At 34.8% G+C, this 18,086-nt stretch overlaps 1 protein-coding gene across 8 annotated transcripts in view; it reads right to left on the reverse strand.

Annotated features, from left to right (window-relative positions):
- Positions 1-18,086, reverse strand: part of LOC107221052 (NAD(+) hydrolase sarm1) — a 186,762-nt gene that overhangs the window by 97,792 nt on the left and 70,884 nt on the right. The window contains exon 1 of one of the 8 annotated variants that reach the window (XM_046742188.1): positions 13,151-13,213. The exons of the other annotated variants lie outside the window; for them this stretch is intronic. The gene's annotated coding sequence lies outside the window, so the exon portion shown is untranslated. Of the gene's footprint in view, positions 1-13,150; positions 13,214-18,086 lie in introns of those variants that run through there. 8 annotated transcript variants of the gene reach the window in all.

The following is an 18,086-nucleotide window of genomic DNA, read 5'->3' on the forward strand; positions in this document are numbered from 1 at the left end:
CTGAATGTGAGAAGCTAACAATTAGGCTCGAGGTCTTGCAGACCCTGACAATCACCTTAATTACGTTTCAAAGGATCGGCTTCTACATTACATTATACAACGGAATAACAAAAACCAAGCGCTATTGACCGTCAAAGCAATCGATTGGTCAAAATTCAAAGGGCCAACATAGCAGTCGACACCTCGTGAAAGATCCACAAAATGTGCTGGAATGTACGGCAATTAAGAGGCTGGTGAAAGTGCCGTCGTACCTTCACTAATAAACCGCAGATGATTAAAAAATATGCTTCAACTTCCGAACTTTCATTCGGAGAACAAAAGTATAACAAATCAGCTGATACGAATTCAATCATCAAAAACATCTTAAAAGGGGAATTTCAAATCGTAAAAGTATGATATCAAATCTCACGATCCTGATAAGTCTGCATAAACATTTCACTCGCCGACTGAAGATCATAATACATTAAGTTCTGATGAGGATGAGATTACTGATAAAGCGGATAATTGGCACGAAGCGTCTCATTAAGGAAATGATACACATCTCAATGAATGATACAGTTAACAAACGCCCTGACATTCAACATCCAAGCCAATTATATTCTAACAGTATTTAACTGTCAATGTCTATCTTTGCAAAACAATATTTTCAAATTCTCGCGCCTCTAAAACTCCGATCAAAACTTGATCCGTGTTCGATTCACACCACTTGAGTCATCGATAGTTTGTGCGTCAGCCATTTTTGACAATTTAGTAAATTCGACTTTCTTTTTTTTGCGTATTTTCTCAAAAATTTTCATTGTAAATTAAAATAAGAAAGAAAAAAAATAAAAATAAATACATAGTATTTTACGTCGTTGCACCGTGTTCGTAAATTTGTAACTCTTTTGTACAGTAAATTTTTAGTAAATTGACAATTATTTTGTAACTGTGTACATCAAAGACTAAATCATCGCATTGTTCAGCAGTAGCATTCGCACCGCGAAACGCGTTCATTAAATTGTCAAGCAAAGAGTGCAGCGGCATTTATTATATGAAACGTGTTTGCGGTCAGTTTTATTTATTACACCTTTGCGGCCTCGCTTGATGTGTACGTACAGTAATTAATAGATTGCGTAACGGTGCAGCGGCGTTTCGCAACATCCGCAACTCCTACTGTATTCGCTAACACTAATTGCTCTTTAGTACGACGCGACGCCAGTCAGTCAGTCACTCAGTCATCCTTGAGACATCTTTTCGTCCCATCAACTCGCAGATCTATGATCCATGATCTGTGATACATGCGATGTTTCGCGTGACGCAGATTTAGGTACGCGCACAAAAATGGGTACGAGAATTTGTGCGATTTTTTGGAAAAAAAAATCCGAGTATCAGGAGGAACGTGAAACGAAATTATACGGTAATCAAAATCACCCGCCCAATTTCTTTTCTGCACAACTATTTCACATCAAATATTAATCGTAAGCTTTCAAATTTATTCACCTAATTGTATGCTTTTTGAAGATTTTGAAGATTTTTTTTTCATCTCACTAGCAATTTTTTTTTCTCACCTTACGTAGAAAATTATATACAAATTCAGAATTACGTTCGTCATCATTTTTCAAAATTCGCCCGTCTTAAATAAAATACTGTACAGAAAAATATCGAAATTCCAGTTTCGATGGTCTCCTTGATTAGATTTTAATCCTGTCTACGTTCACACGTAAACAAAAATTCTTCTGTATGAAGAAACACTTGACTGTATTACTATAAGTCAGATATATAGAGGAAATAATTTGTCCTCGACTGTTTCCTATTCTTTCGTAAACAACGAACTACCTTCAAACTTGTCGCTGTTTTTTCCAATTTTTTTTTTCTTACGGATTGATGGAGGATAATTACACTCATCGATGCGATCATGATAAAATATTCGTATTATCGTTGAGATCAGGTGTGAAACTACGATGTAACAAAAACAAGAGTAACGAATGAACATCTGTAAAGGTTCATCTGCAATTAGCAAAATGTTGAAAGATTGAAGTTACCTTGCGTAAGAGATTACATTGTTTAGTGAATAATGTAGTAAAGATGAGGGTGATTAATTTTACCGAAAAAAAAAGTCAGACATATAAGGTATATAATTGAATTAGAGTTGTTCCAGTTGTTTGTCGAAAAACCAGTTTCTTTCTGCGCTATTTTTCACCTTTATTTATTAGTATGTAAGAAAAAAACGGGTACCTGTAATAAATTTTTCAGAATTCTAATTTCCAGTGAAAAGTCGTATGATATAAGTACGTAACAGCTGAAAAGAATCCAACGAGCCAAATTTGTCAAAAGAAGAATCTTAAAAAGATGAAGATTCTATTTTTTCGCGGTAATTATCCAAACCTTCAAAAGTTTCTATCCGTTATTTTTATCGCATTTATTCATTCGTTCACTTTTTTTTTTCTGTAGCTAATATCTTAGTTTTATTTTGTCAAATCACCGAGCAGGAGAAAAAGAAATTAAATTTATCCATATAAATGTGGTTGAAGATATGGGGCCTCGTTTCTTTGACAGAGTAAACAACATAGCGAATCCGTCTTGATGCCCCGTCTTTTACACGTCGACTCGGTATCGCGTTATTTATATCTTTAGCCTTACGTATGCGAAGTTACCAGTTTCTTGGTTCGGTATCTTGGCCAGACTTTCCCATGGGAGTTACAGGATACAAATACCTGCTATACGTACAGTAGCCGAATGCATATTCAATAAGCTGAAATAGATTCCGCACCAACGAACCTTAAGGGGGTATTCTAGTGTAGAGGCATGAATTTGAGGTGTTTTTTGAAGTGCTATAAACAAAAAACAAAAAATATTTCTACCATCCATTTTTTTATCAGGCGTTTATTATTATTTCACGATTACAAAAAAAAAAAAACAAGTCAAAAAATACAAAATTGAAAGTGCTATGAGTTGTTGAAGTGGGGGGTACAAAAAAAATGGCGCGCCAATGTTGTCACGATTGCAAGCATTTTCAAAATCAGAAAAAAAAAAAACGATTATTAATTTTTTTTTTGCCAAATTACGGCTGTCCGAAAAAATAATACGTTTTTTTTGACTTTTTTGGACGTTTCTGAATTTTTTAAAAATAGTAAAAATTATTATTTCGTTATAATAATAGTTCGTGCGATAGAGACATGTATTGAGAAGATTCTCACCAAATTTCAAGTAAATCGGTTCAATAGAACTTGAGAAATCATGTCAACCGTTTTGAAAAATGTAGTTTTGAGAAAAACGCGTTTAAAGTTTCGAGTAAAATTCGTTCCAGCCGAGCCGGTATTGAAGACGTGTCACTAAAATAGCTATATCTCTGAAAATAATTGAAATTTTGACTTGTCCTTTTAAGGACACATTCTTGAAAGGTTAAGCTTTGAAAATATAAAAAAAAAAATGGATTTTTTCAAATTTCTACACTAGAATACCCCCTTAAACATTTTTTACCTCCTTGTTAAATCCACTTTTCCACTTTTTTCTTTTATCTGGTTCAATACTACCTTCGTTTCATTTCTCTCGATTTTTTCTTCCCTCAATACGAAAGTAAAATTATCTGAACGGCGATAAAATACCCGTAAAAAAGAGAATATTGATAAATAAAGTTCAAAGTTGATTTGAGAATAACAACAGAGATTGAAAAAAAAACACAAAATATATAGAAAAACATCCGCTGTTACAAACTTAACGGCATGGGCCATAGATTCAAATGATAAACGTACATACCGAGCTGCCTACGTGAATGTTTAAATAAAAGGGCCTAGTGTGTCAGGGTCGAAGAAGGATATTGACGCTATCCGCCGGGCTGCCTCCGCTTTTACAGTACCTTAACAACACCTACCTACCAATTACATACCATACCTTAAAATATACTTATACAATGGTTTATGTAACTGGGTATAATGTACAAAAATTGGATAGCTGGTACGTAGGAATTCTGATAAATGTACGTACGTCACACTGCTGAATGCAACTTGGCCATCCTGTAATAAAATAACGTTATATATGGACCACTTAACGCAACAAATTTTTATGCAATTGCCCCATTTCCAAAAGTGTACCTTACATTTAATCAGAATTTTTTTTTTCGAGTATATCCGATTCACTTGTGATTTTTGAAATCACAAGGTGTATTTGGCTGTGATTTAAGAATCTGAAAAATTTCTCAAAAATATTGAGTCAGCCATCAAAATTTTCAAGCCTAGACTCAGAATGGATCGGCGTTCGCTTCTACACTTTTTTGGGCTTCTTTAAAAAAGTGGAAAAAAAAAATAGAAACAAACGTCACTCTTTTTTGGTCTGCTACTTGCACATTTTTGTACCGGACTCGGAATTTTTAAGAAGCTTTTCAAGTTTTTCACAAGAGATTTTTACGCTTCGAGATGAGAAACTGTTAAGAATAGAAGCGAATACCCGCTCACTCTGGGTCTAGGCGTAAAATGTTTTATATCTGACGCAAGATTTTTGAGAATTTTTTCAGATTTAAATTACGGCCAAAGACATGTTCGTTTCAAAAAGCATAAGTGAAGCAGACAAACTACAAAAAAAAAAAACACTGAAAAAATTCGGGCCACTCTTTTGAAGTTGGGGTATTTGCATAAAAATTTTTTCAACGTAATCAAAAATAATGAGGGGCCGAGGTTGGTTGAGTTGGCGTCAAGTGCTCCATATATATTTTCAGGCACATTACATGTACGTATATGTATATCTAACCCCCCTAATATGGATTGATGTTTCCGACGATTAGATTCAAACATTAGTAGGTATGTATTTTGTATGCAGCAAGAGATACGCGGAGTGAATTATACAACGTGGAGGATTACATGCCGCAGCTTCAATTCGCGTTATGAACATGGTACATATATATGTCGTATACCGTGAGTTTTTCTAATGACGAAATGATCCGTGCGCCTGAGGCAGGCAACCGGAGTTACAGCTCATGTTTAGGTTGAGCACCTTATCCCGCCATGGCCATCCCAACCTTCAAACATCACGTGTTGAACACGCCTGAATATTATAAAATGGTGAAAATGATGAAAAATTTATTTCGGACAGTGAACTATGTCAATAATGAGACAATTAAGAGTAGGACTGTCATAAAATTCAGTTATTCATCGCGACAATGGGGTGGTGAGATACGGTGCTCAACCTGGACATGAAGTGTAATGCCGGTTGCCTGCCTCAGGCGCGCGAGTCGTTTCGCTGTTAGAAAAACTCACGGTATATGTCGTAACGTGGCTGAGATTGAAATCTTACCCTATCTCCATTTACCATCTCCATCATACATTTTGCTGACGACTCGACGTAAAAAATTGCTAATAACAATATGTCGAACGAGCAATTGGTGAAAATTGTTCAACTATTACGGTGAAAAATATTTAGATCGAGATCTGAGTAGTTATGAAAGGTGGTGAATTTTTTTCACAGTAAAACGGACGTATTTATAATATCCATTTTTTTTACCTTCATTTAATTGTTACTGACTGAATATTTTTATGCTATGACTTGCAGAAACAAACAGTTAGAACTATCAGTTATTTGCGATTTTTTACGCAAACTTCTTTTTTTTTTTTGGCTTAGTTGAAAAATAAACCGCCTTTCACTAACTTTTCAACGTGGAACCTCCCTGGATGTGCGCGAATACTTCTTTTTCGTCCTAATTCACTTCTATCACAATTTGTCGCATGTATTCATTATCTTCTAATTTCTTTGACAATTATTTCCGCAAACACACTTCGAATATTATAACAAAAATACAGTTACTCAGCGTACGTAACGTTAGAAAAACAAACAGAATAAATTTCTCGGAATCTTAACGGCCCCGCTGATCTTTACCACCTGCATATATTATATACAAATAATATTACTAGTTAGACGTATAATATTATTCCTATAGATTGACTTCACAGCTGCTACTGTCACCGTGAATGATATATTATTTACCTCAATGTACGGCAAACGTTAAATTTCACATTATTACGCACATTAGCAGTGATGATTTTACGTATCTCTTTCATTTCATGAGTGAATTAGAGTGCTGCTTATATATATCGGGTTAGGTATTTCGTACAATAAATGTTACATAAGCATAATTGAATATAGGGTAAAAATCCGACTGCATTCATAAAATTCAGAGTACATTTTACACAAAATTGACTGTATTTATGCAATCCAAATCAAACCTTACCAGAATCTGCCTGAATTTATGCAATTCGAGGCAAAGTTTACCGTAATTCGCCTGCATTTATGCAATTCCAGTCAAAGTTAACCGTAATCCGCCTGCATTTATGCAATTCCAGTCAAAGTCAACCGTAATTCGCCTGCATTTATGCAATTCCAGTCAAAGTTGACCGTAATCCGCCTGCATTTATGCTATTCCAGTCAAAGTTTACCGTAATCCTCCTGCATTTATGCAATTTAAAGCAAACTCCAACGAAATCCGTTTACATTTCAGCAACTACGGAGAATTTCGTAATTTATCTTATTCTTTGCGATTGGATGACCTTTGATTTTCTTCAGTCGTGAATCATGATACATGATGTCGATCGGAGACAAGTATTCTCATTTTTCGAAATGCAGATTAATTTCTGTAAAAATTTACCATCAATTGCTTAAATGCAGCGAATCGCGCATGTACTATTTCCACGAAATAACTTGGTATTGTACTTGAAATACACCATTTGCGCGGGAATTATGAATGACTCAATAAATTGTAAGATAATTGTAACTGTAATTTTTGAGTATGTATAAGCATAATATGCAATTTAGCAGCCGACGGAACTGTGCGAGACGTCTAAAATTTTTTGGCGAGATTAAAAATTGAAAGGATTTATAAATGAGGCTTATAGGCACGGGGAAACGAGTGGGCGAAACGGGATTCGCGACTTTGAGCAGAGGACACGCGTACCTATGATATACGAATACATATGAAAAACGGTAGAGCGTTATAAAATTGATGCAAGGTACAATTCAGTACTTGATTCGTATGCTACGTACAGATACGTATTATGTTTAGCATTTGCATAAAGATCGAACGAAGAAAATATCGTAGGTCATACAGGTGAGTGTGTCCGACGCTCTGCGGCAAAGAAATAGAAAAGTACAGACTAGAAAAGAGATAGAGAGAGGGATAGAGAGAGACACAGAGAAAGAGTGAGAGAGAGAGATGGGAGATACGTAACGAGGAAGTTTGCAAGTAAATTTATTTCCATTTCAATAACATAATCTCGGTGCCGGAGCTCAGCTCGGAGATAAAATGGGGGGGGGGGGAGGAGGAGGAGGAGGATATAAAATGTTTAGCGATAAAGTGTCGTATTCAGCCGTAAGATATAGTGACACACTATATATTATATTCCACAGAAATACGCGGGTGACAGTTATGGATGTGTATATTATATTCGCGTATTAATAGACACGAGGGGAACTTCTATAATCCTCCTGCATTCCGGAGTAATGGGAAAAAAATCTCAGGTTATGGCCACTAGGCTCAGCGAAGAGACGACCGTTTCAGTGACGATCGTTAAAAAGTTGGTGTAAATTATCTCGAAGTAAAAACGCGGTTTAGTGTCAAAAATTAGTTGCTTCAAGACTCATTTACGAAGTGACAAGTTTTCGTTTGCGCGGATTTCGCATTGTCGATTTCTGTCGATTTTTTCAAGCATTAAATTATGGGACATGAATTTTATAACTTTTACGTAATCTTACTAGCGAAATATTTTTTCTCGTTCGATAATGACAATTTTCATGTCATTTCTTGGATTATAAGGGACAAAATAGTCGCTGTGCATCGATAGTTTCAGCTTTGGCGATTTCAGGTTTGAGGATAATGAAGAAAGACAATTTATATTAAACATATTAAACTATGTCAATTGCGTGAAAATCTACTCCGTTGATTCAAGTGAATGAAAAATTGAAAAATTTCCATTTTGCGATTTGCAAATACAGCTGTTTTCTTTTTTTTTTTTTTATTTTATTACAAATGATTATTGATTTTTTGTTCCATCACTGTCAATAGCTGCGATTTTTCCAATTTCCTATCGTAAATAATTTTGAAGAAACAAGTTCAAGGAAATTGTTTTTTCGCTTTAAAATTATTCATTTTTCTTAAAATCTTCGTTTCCCTTTAATTTTGATCAAACCATAAAATGTCACGAAAACTGAGTAAATAGAGATGAAATTAGATATGCAGGTTTGAAAATAAAATTTTGAAGAAGAGTTTTCAAATACAATCAAATTGTGCATAAAACTTTTGATTTGAAGGAGATGTACGAAAAAAAAAAAAACGGACCAAAGTTATTCTTTGAATAAATTCCTCTGTCAGGATTTACAATGAAAAAAATATTCGAAGAAATAAAAAACAGCGTATTTTCACTAGTTTCACGGTAGATGATGAAAAGAGAAGAAGAAGAAGACTGTACTAAACTTCACTGAGATACTGCAAGTGACCCGGTTCAATACTTGTTTAAAATACGTACATTATGTACACAATAAATGCAGTAAAATGGCGGCTTGTTGGCTCGTCTGGAAAGTTTGTGGTACGCTTACTTGTATCGTACATTTAATGAGCAGCAGGTATCGTTCCTGGAACGAAATTATGGAGAGAAGGCAGAAAAGAGGACTAAAAAAACATAAGCAAGGTATTGACGGAATAACCCGGAGCGAGGAAATACAATCAATCAAACTACCTTGAGAATTGCTGTTTTTTTCCCATGTATTCTTTGTCATCTTTTTGCAAACTCTTTGTAATCCTTGCATTCTCTGTAATTGTTTTTAATCTTACTGTAATCTTTGTAATCTTCCCGTAATCCCCAGTAATCTTTTGTAATCTTTGTGATCCCTGCAATTTTTTGAAATCATTGAAATCTCTGTAATGGTTTGTAATCTTTTGTAATTCCGCTGTAATCTTTGAAATCTTTCCGTAATCCCAGTAATCTTTGTGATTCTTGCAATTTTTTGAAATCTGAAAAATTTGTAATGGTTGGTAATCTTTTGCAATCTTGCTGTAATATTTGTAATCCCTGTGATCATTGTAATCAATTTGTAATCTTTGTAATTGTAATCAGTGTAAGACATTTTTGTATTCTGATCAACCCATAGGGAAAAACCGAGAACCTGAAGGCCGTGCAAGTTTTTGTGATCGGTTTGGTAACGAAAATTTTTTACCTACCAATTTTTAATCTTGTAATTCCTATTTTGTTGTATTTTCAGTTTATCCAAACTGGAAATCGCTAAATCCAGATAAACTTATTGAATACAGAATTAAAATCGTTAAGAATAAATTGCAAAACGATCAAAGAGATCAGCTCATTTTATCAATAATATTCAAAATTGTTATTGTTTCTGAGCATGGAAGCCAACAGATCGAATCGATTACAGGTCAAAATTTTGATCCGATAATGAATATATTCGTTCAAATTCGTCGGCAGAAAAAAATTTGAAATTCAAATCGACGGTTGGGTTTCGTTTTAATCTGCATGAAAATTTATGTGCGCTACAAAGGAGTGACGACAAGCCGCAGAACAATGCGCTGCATCTAAGGAGACGATAAGCGATAATTATAAGGAGGTACAAGGATAATAGCGAATAAAATACTGCAACTATAATAAACTGCTTACGCTATGTTGCAATCGACATGCGGTGTTTGAATATTCTTATGGATCGTAAAACCGAGCGGCATTATGCAACATAGGTGTAAATATAAATGCGAAGGATGATAAAATAACGAGCTTCAAACGCTTCGCGGTAGTAAAATTGGGAGTAAATCAATCAAGTTTACGTATATGCTGATTGCATTGAGCGTGTTCGAATAAAAACTAAAGGACGATAATTAATAATATCGAGTCTCATTGCTCAATGGTAAAATTTTGCACATCGTGTTCTTGTTGTTAATTTCTTAGCTCTAGACTTGCATCCACAATTATTGCAATTGAGATTCAGAAACCTAACAATCATTAATCAAAGTATTAAAATAATAATTATCATTGATCGGTTCATTTTTCACCGATGTTTTTTTTATTGAAATTAATCGGAGGTCGTAGATTTACAGTTAAACAGTTATGTTCGAAATTCGAAAGTAAATCAAATTTAAAACCTACAATATATGCTACGAGAAATTGAAACGATTGCAAAGAACGATTTATCGACAATATCGAAGAGGAGAAAAAATTGTTTTTCGTTTAATAGCTAGGAATTCTATTCTTATAATCAAGACAAAAAAAAAAAAAGAAAAAAAAAACAACGATATATTTTATTTTTCGTATAATAAAGTAGATTGAATGAATCTTTGAACATGCCACAATCATTAACTGTTTGCGGAAAAATTTATCAAACTTGTTTCTTTGGATTTTAGAAAAACTGCCGCAAGTTTCCTCGAACTAACTATGATCAGTTGCTTTACAAGATTCTTCCTGAAATTCCTTCGATACTTAATTTTGTCCGCAAACTTTTTGGCTAATACGCAATCGTCCAAAATTCAAGAATCTACAGACATTACCGAGGTCGACCAGCTTTCAAAGAAACGCAAACAGATTGTAATCTAAGTGCAAAAACTTGTTTCAAAATCGCCTATAGTTATCCATAAAAATGAAAAAAAAAAAAAAAAAAAAAAACACAAGGTACGAACGTAAATAAATAAACAACCCAGCACTTGTCACCAATGTTCCCGTTCGGATACCTGTACAGTAATTTTATTCTTTTTTACTTTTCGAGTCGAGGTTTTGCGGTACCGCATCTCTCGATCCATCCTCGAAAGATCGGGGACAGGAGATTCGGCGTAGTGACGAGACCCTTAGGAATTTGAGTGTCTGAGGTCAACGACTGGCCGTCTCTTGCCGGTCCAATTTATGCTACAACACGATTGTAAGTTTTTTTTTTTTCTTCTTCTCCACTCGTTTCTTTTTTTTTTTTTTCATTCTGTTTCAACATACTTATAATGTCCGGTCCATCGATCCTTGCGGCTACCGTGTAACGAACAAGTCGCTTGTTTAAAACTCGCGCATTGTGTGTGCAGCGTAATAGGAAATTTTGCCCGGGGCTGAACACCTACGTGTACAAGTGATTTTTATCTATCCTTCCAGGTTAACTGATCGAATCTCGATTATCATGCTACGCGGTTATAATCACAAGCGTAACTTGTTGTATATCATACAAGCAGCTCTTTGTCTAATTGAAAAATAATGATTTTTTAATCTGCGTAATATGCTGTTTCACAAATAACACGCGACGTAAGCTGTAGGAATAATCGTCCGTCAATCGATCGACGAATTAACGTGTTTCGGTAAAAATTGCTAATCGGTTTTCCTTGAATTTTCAACCTCGAAATACTTCGCGAATCGGTCAGATCTCTGCAATTTGTTCTATCTTATAGGCTAGATTCGTGTCAAAGGGATATTAGATATTCAATGCATATGACACGTCGCCGCATTCGTTGCTGGCAAACTGCATCGGTCGTGTATGTACGAACACTTGCGCGTATATAAAAAATAAAGGAAAAAATGTCGAGGCGCGCGCGTTACACGGCATAGTAATTGTAAAGGCAATAAAACGGTGTTTGTCTTGCAATTGGAACACGTACCGAGAACCCGGAATTGGCCGCTGGCCTCAATTTGTCCCTTGCGACGTGCTGCGTGAAAAAGCTCGGATCGTTTGCGCAGAAAAAATTGAAAAATTAATAAGGTTAAATCCAGAGAAATCCGTGAGAAATTAAACTTTGGCATTATAACTGGCAAAAAATCAACAATTTTACGTTAATAGTACGCTGAACGTTTGTCATATTATTACAATTACTTGATCTCTACAGAGATATGAACATCGAAAATGTTGGAACTGTAAGCAAAAGCCTCAGCGTACGTTCAAGTTTGTTAAAAATATAGCGAATTCGTTTTATTTTACTTTACGCTGGTTCATTTTATTCAAAGGAGTATTTTTTAAAAAGACGCTAGAGTCGATTTTTTTTTTAGGTAGTTAATTCAACGCTGCTATTTGTTGATCGTAATAAATATCGGCGGAGGATTGTAAAAGTAAATAAATAACGATACGATTATCACGAAAAAAGTGTTTCAGTGAATTTGTGGGAAACAGTTTTTTGAATCAAACAACAATTTGATGTATGTTCAACGTAAAACGATCATCTCGTGATTATAAATTTAATTAAAAGTATCAATTATTGACCAATAAACCTCATGAATGTTTTCGCAAATCCTGCTTTTCAAATCGCGTGCGAATCACCGCGATGACTTACATCGAAAGATGCAAATCAGCGTTCGATTTATGCAATCCGAACCTTCGTTAACCGGACTCTCCGCTTTTTTCCTGAGGAGAAACACGCCTTCGATTAATTTCCATAGCTATAAATTTTCCTATTTTAAGAGTTCAATTTCAGCTGGAAGGTTTGAAAATTACAAGAAAAACCGACTTTTTCCAGTCAAAACACCGTCGAAAATTTCCATCGAAATGTTTTTCAATGAAAGTTTTTATAATAATTCAAATCAGACTATCGATCAAATCTTACTTCCTAAAAACTGTCACCTATTAATGTCAACGCAACGTTCTTTTTATTCACATCACCGATTCTGTTTGTGCAAGTGCAAAAAAAAAAAAAAATTCGCGTCCAAATAGTACATCGTGTAATAAGGAGGTAAACTCGGTCTTTTCGGGCCGAGCGTAAGTTTGCAATATGAATCGCAGTTAAGCCGAAGACGAATATTACAAATACGCGAGGCGAAAAGTCCGTTGACTCCTTGTTGAGTACGATTTTTTATATAACAAGAGTATGTTGCGCGTTTTTTCACGGAGCACGAAATTGAGGTTAGGGTCGCGCAATGTCAGCTTTGTTCGCGATAGCGCATGCGCGCAGGCTTGAAAGTTGTCTTTTCGGTACTCAGCGCATGCGCATTCGCAGACTCACTGAACCGTCATAGAAACGGGTAATTTGTGTACGGAAAACACGAATGGAAAAACATTTAAAACATCCTCGCGTTGTATAACAGTACATTTCGGAACGAGTCAAAAAACTTTATCGGTACGAGTTTCGATCCGTAATTTGTGCCACGAAAGGCTCGAAATCGCGAAGTGGTGATTTTGAGGTTAGAGTGTTAAAAAACGACTAGTTTTAAAACCTATGTATACAATGCCAACCACTCACCAATTGCAATTTGTTGATCCTGGTCGCTTGATTTTTTTCGGATTCAAAATGATATCTGGACCATGCATATTGGATTGATAGCACAAAACATGACGTTTTCAATAATCAAACTTGTAAACTTGAAAATTAGTCCGGAAGGTCAAGGACCTGGGGCGCGGAAACTACGGAAGGCTTGTCCTGGTAGTCGAGTTTCACCAGGTAGCGGACCTGAAGCATAGAAACTACGGATCGCTTTTCCTAGTGCTCGAAATTCACGGAGCGCGATTTCCGTACGTCCTCTCATTTGAGCGCTCATTTCCGGACTGAGGAATTCTGCTCACTGATTTTCGTCGTAATAGATTCTCGAGCTCTGACGTCAGAAGAGAAAAAAATTTCGCTTACGTCGCTTTCTGGACATCCGGACATCCGAATTCGGTTTCTCCTTATCCATACTTCAATATATACCTAGATAATATGTAGATTTCTCGATATCCAATTGGCAGAAATAATACAACACCGCAAGGTACGTTCGAAAATGGTTACCTGAGCTCTCTGAAGTGGGAATTTTGAGCGGATGGTTCGGAGTGCAGTGGCAAGTGGGAGTTTGTACAACGGAACACTGTCAGGGAGTGGTCATCGTTCACTGTATCGCTGTCTTCACGAATGACAGAGATTCGGTAGGGGAAACTTTAACCCTGATCACTTGTCGTCAACCACCCACCGTGCCAAGTTGACGTACGTCAAAAACGTTTCCTTTTGAAAGTATGATTACCAGTGTAAAAAAGAAGAAGAAAAAGAACGTCGGATAACCAGGAAATCAAGCCAAATTTTTATTGAATATGGCCAGAAGAGGAAAAATTGGAATGAGAATTTCGTACCCAAAGTGAATTTGAGATTAAGAAAAAAAAAAAAAACAGTTGGATTTGCAAATTTGTATTCCGAGTGTCCGTAATTCTGTGTCTGATTAAAAAAAAAATAATCATAAATTTGCATTGTAGTTAGTAAGGTCATAAAATTACGAATTCTTGGAAAAGAATCTATGATTTTGCTAATCTGGAATGACTTTGAAAGAGTTGAGTTTGCAAAATATGATTCGCATATTTTTTATACTTCACGAAATTTGAATTTCAGACGAATATAAAATGGTGAGATACGAACATTCTTCCCGAAAATGCATAGTTACGTTAATGTGACGTACTAACATAACTTCAACCCTATTATAACAAAAAATCTTCAAGTCCCAATTTTCATCAAAATTCAAATGATTTTTTTTTTTTTTCTATTCTTTCTCAGCATATCGAATGCGCTAAATTTAAATATTGCAAACCTAACTTTAAATTCGTCCAAGGCTGAACAACGATCTTTCACACGGATTATATTTATAAAATCTATGTTTGGAACTATGAAACAAAAGAGTCCCCGTACTATTTCAATCTTTATAATCAATGGAAGTAAAATCGAAGCTTCGAATTGGAAAATTGAGAATTAAGCCAGATCGTAATTATCACCGGCGGCTGTGTTCGAAACAATTGACGAAGTTAATCTTCACTCTGTATATTTTATTGTACTGTGTATAATTTACGATCCTGATCGTGAGAGAAACCCACGCTTTTAAAACAGAGGATAATTGTTCGTCCGGTGAACGTTGGAAACGAGTGTGTGTGTGTGAAATTAATTTCGACCTTGGTTTCTAGTCGGCAATGCGTCTATTGTACGCACGATTTCTTTAAGTTGAATATCTCGTGCCTAGAATTGAAAAAAAAAAACAAAAAAAAAAAAAAATACCAACCTGAGGAATATTTTACACGTATAATGCGTTATAGACGAGTAATTTACAACCGCTTGTTACGTTGCGTTGTTTATAATACGTATACGTGTATGTATAACAAAATGTCTGCCAAGTCAAGAAAATTCAAGGAACACGGATATTCGCTCGACTCGGTTTCTGCGTTCATTTATTTATTCAGTTATTCATTCAGCAATCAGCTCGTTTGCCTTACTTTCCGCCTACGCGTATTCTCAGAACATTATAATTCACAATTTTTGCACGGCTATAAATTGAAATTTAGTTAGATGGTTTAGTTGTTTTACTTCGATTGTTTCAACCTTCTGTTTGTTGCGTATTATTAAATTCGACAAAAGATCGAACACCCTGAATTTTATTTCTGCTGTCTAATATAATAAAATAGAAAAAAAAGTACCGATGTATTCTCTAAATCAGATTAAATCAAGGACGAGAAGAAAAGAATACAGAAAAAGAAAAGAAAATAACCCGAAGGTTTCTGACGGTCGTAAATTTGGGAAGATGGATTAATTATTATTTCTACCTTCAAAAATGACTCCGTACTCATTTAATTTAACTCGTTTATTTATCTTGATCGGTAAATAAATTTTCGATCATTATACGCTTCGTCCAAAAGAAATAGTCGGAAACATAACGTGTGTATGAAAATAAAAAAAAAATAAAAAAAAAAAAAATGGTCAAGATATCGAAAAACTTGAAAGTCGAGTCGGAATAACGAGAAATAGTTATTACCTGTAGCTATAAATTGCGTCTCGTTCGTTAAAGATGCAAGTGTATACAGGCATATGAGTTATATACCGACTTCGGTAGGTATATAAGTAAAAATAGAAAGAAAAGAAAAAAAAATAAAAAGAGGTTAGGAGAGAAGTTGACATTTTGCAAAAGTGTGTATAATAAAATATACGATATCTCCTCGCGAGACCAATGATCAATATCTCCGGAACGTGTGTAATTGCTACCAGATCGTTAAATCACTCTCTATGGCAGTCGTCGGGCTGATTCAGTGCAGGTCTATAAACGAAATACGTCACAGACATGTGCGTGTCTCGTGTAAAAATCAACTCGCACACCGTAACGTTGCCTCTGTTTTTTTTTTTTTAATGGCAAAACTAGCAGGCCGCGATACGAGTGGTTAAAAAAAAAAAAAAAAAGATACACACATATATTTGTATACATGTACTTACGTATGATACATAATAATTGACAGGAGGGGAAAAAGAGTAGGGAAAAATTCGAACCGGCTAATTCCGTAAGCCACATGCCGAGTTACTGGCAGCGTAAAAAAAAGGAAAAAGAAAAAAAAAAAGGTAGCATTTATTATGTAACTCAAAGAACAAGGAGGAAGGTTAGATAAGTATTCCTGCAAAAAAGGAGAGGAATAAGAATGTTTGAAAATGAAGAAAAAGAAAGTAAAAAGGAGAAAAAAAATAAAATAAAGAAATAAAATTGGACCCTATAATTTGCATTGCTGATTAGTCGATTTTACGCACTCGAATGGCCGAGCGGACTGGCAACTATTTACCATTTATCAAGCTTGTGTGTATCGTAAAATTGTGGCAGTTGCCATCGAAAATTTGGTCCTCCGAAAATTCTTCGTGTGTGTGTTTTATATCGATTTTGATGGATTCGTGGTGATTATACGGTTGGTTGGATTGTGTATAATACGAGATCTGGGGAAGAATTAATGGCATATGCAAGGTTGAGAAGAAACGAGAATGTAGTCATTATGATAAAACGAATATACAATCTGTCGGTTCTATGATATAAAATTTTATACCATCAATTTTTCGGTTTTTTTGTCATGTTACACGCTTCATCAATTAAGGATAAGGTTCGTTTTTTCATAGTCGGTCAAAATGGTTTCTTGAATTAACCGCGGATGAATCGAACAAACAAATCTTTCCGTACGGAAAATTATTGATTCACATAATTATATGATGCACATAATTATACTTTAAGCATTCTCTAACTTTTTTCATACCTTTCGTCAGAGTCAGAGAAATATAATTTATGTAATTTATAAAATAACGTCGGGCATAAAATAAAAGTCAATCAAATAACTAATAATTTCACATGCAGGATTCGTCTTTATAAAGTTCGTATAATATATACATCGCAGCCTGTGCAACCTTATTCAACCTTTTATCAAGTCAATCAATCGTCACTTCAAACGAACAAATTTATAATCCGATTCGTAGCAATGATTGATCATTTCATGGCCGGTTAATTTGAGTCAAAGGATTTAATTATAGGGTTTAAAATTTCGGAAGAAATGAAATTTGCGGGCTAATTAAAATCGGCACGATTCCTAATTTTTTCTAATCTTTACAACCATTTTCTAGTGAAATATTTTTAATTTGGTTTAGCGTATAAGCGGAAACTTTTTCATAATATGAAAAAATCATCCGGCGATCGGTATTTAAAATCTAGAAATAGAAAAATTGAAGAAAGAAAATTTATGAAAACTGTTTTTGATTGTGAGAGCGGATAAAATCACTATAAACCGATTATTTTGTACACAAATATAAAATCTGTTTGTGGGCTAATTGAAATGGTTATTACTTTTTCCACATTTCTAATAATAAGTATGAAAAAAAAAAAAAAAAACAGACAACAATTATTGCACTTCAATTCGATGACTCGTTCGAGAATTTTGTTATAACGTCAACTTTATTACGTTACGAAAAAAAAAAAATTACTTCTTAAACTTGCGAATAACGCAAACATTCCAACAACAATAAAAGGAGCAATAACAACTTTGTACGTTCATTTAGTGCAATAATTGCTATCGCAAGAAAAAAAAAAACATTTCCCTTTCTCTGTAAACCAAATTCAAAAATCTTTGAAAAACGTTCATCTGAATTCTATTTACTCGCGATAATAAATCATTCAAACTAAATATTCGCCAAGTATTTACTAACGAAATTAAAGTACATCTGTACATGTTCAAATTTTCCAGAAAATAATTTTTTTTCTACGTATAATAAAACGCGTTCCAAAATATGGCGCAGAGAAATATCGAATATTCATGATTTCGTCCTCTCGACAATTCTTCCGCAAAGAATGGGGGAAAAAAATAAGAGGGCAGTGCGTAAAAAAAGTAGAACAAAAACAGAACGGTTGTAAAAATTCCCGAGGGCATAGGTGATCCCC

The sequence above is a fragment of the Neodiprion lecontei genome, chromosome 5 (genome assembly GCF_021901455.1).
Source record: "Neodiprion lecontei isolate iyNeoLeco1 chromosome 5, iyNeoLeco1.1, whole genome shotgun sequence".
Taxonomy (NCBI): Eukaryota; Metazoa; Arthropoda; class Insecta; order Hymenoptera; family Diprionidae; genus Neodiprion; species Neodiprion lecontei.